The sequence below is a fragment of the Seriola dumerili genome, unplaced genomic scaffold (genome assembly GCF_002260705.1).
Source record: "Seriola dumerili isolate Sdu_G_001 unplaced genomic scaffold, Sdu_1.0 BDQW01000121.1, whole genome shotgun sequence".
Classification (NCBI taxonomy): Eukaryota; Metazoa; Chordata; class Actinopteri; order Carangiformes; family Carangidae; genus Seriola; species Seriola dumerili.
The window spans coordinates 689235-690544 of NW_019174376.1; the positions used below are offsets into that span (position 1 = coordinate 689235).

The window sequence follows — 1310 nt, forward strand, 5'->3', positions numbered from 1 at the left end:
TGTCTGTGAATGTTCTCATTCGTCCAGGTCATAGTTATCTCTCTCTCAAATTGAATCGAAGGCAACTGGACTTGTATTTGTCTGTGGAAGACGTTTCGCCTCTTATCCAAGCGGCTTCATCAGTTCATCATGTATTGGTCTCTCTAGTCTGACCTCGTCAGACTAGTGCGGACTTCCACAGACAAACACAGACAAATACAAGTCCAGTTGCCTTCGATTCAATTTGAGAGAGAGATAGTATAGTGAGGCATAAAAAGTCATAAAAACAACATAGTATAGTAAGGCATAAAAAGTCATAGTATAATNATAAAAAGTCATAAAAACGTCATATTATAGTGAGGCATAAAAAGTCATAAAAACGACATAGTATAGTAAGGCATAAAAAGTCATAAAAACGACATAGTATAGTGAGGCATAAAAAGTCATGAAAACGACATAGTATAGTAAGGCTTAAAAAGTCATAAAAACGGCATAGTATAGTAAGGCATAAAAAGTAAAAAAAAAACGACATAGTATAGTAAGGCATAAAAAGTCATAAAAACGTCATATTATAGTGAGGCATAAAAAGTCATAAAAACGACATAGTATAGTAAGGCATATAAAGTCATAAAAACAACATAATATAGTAAGGCATAAAAAGTCATAAAAACGTCATAGTATAGTAAGGCATAAAAAGTCATAAAAATGTCATAGTATAGTAAGGCATAAAAAGTCATAGTATAATAAGGCATAAGAAGTCATAAAAAGTCATAGTATAGTGAGGCATAAAAAGTCATTAAAACGACATAGTATAGTGAGGCACAAAAAGTAATTATAGTAAGGCATAAAAAGTCTTAAAAACGTCATAGTATAGTAAAGTATAAAAAGTCATAGTATAGTAAGGTATAAAAACTCATAAAAACGACATAGTATAGTGAGGCATAAAAAGTCATGAAAACGACATAGTATAGTAAGGCTTAAAACGTCATAAAAACGGCATAGTATAGTAAGGCATAAAAAGTAAAAAAAAACCGACATAGTATAGTAAGAGATAAAAAGTCATAAAAACGTCATATTATAGTGAGGCATAAAAAGTCATAAAAACGACATAGTATAGTAAGGCATAAAAAGTCATAAAAACGACATAGTATAATAAGGCATAAAAAGTCATAAAAACATCATAGTATAGTAAGGCATAAAAAGTCATAGTATAGTAAGGCATAAAAACGTCATAGTATAGTGAGGCATAAAAAGCCATGAAAACGACATAGTATAGTAAGGCATAAAAAGTCATAAAAACGACATAGTATAGTAAGGCATAAAAAGTCATA

The 1310-nt window shown here is 30.5% G+C and overlaps 1 protein-coding gene across 1 annotated transcript in view; it reads right to left on the reverse strand.

Moving 5' to 3' along the window:
• megf6 (multiple EGF like domains 6) overlaps nucleotides 1-1310 on the reverse strand; it is an 81044-nt gene that overhangs the window by 6265 nt on the left and 73469 nt on the right. The window lies entirely within an intron of this gene.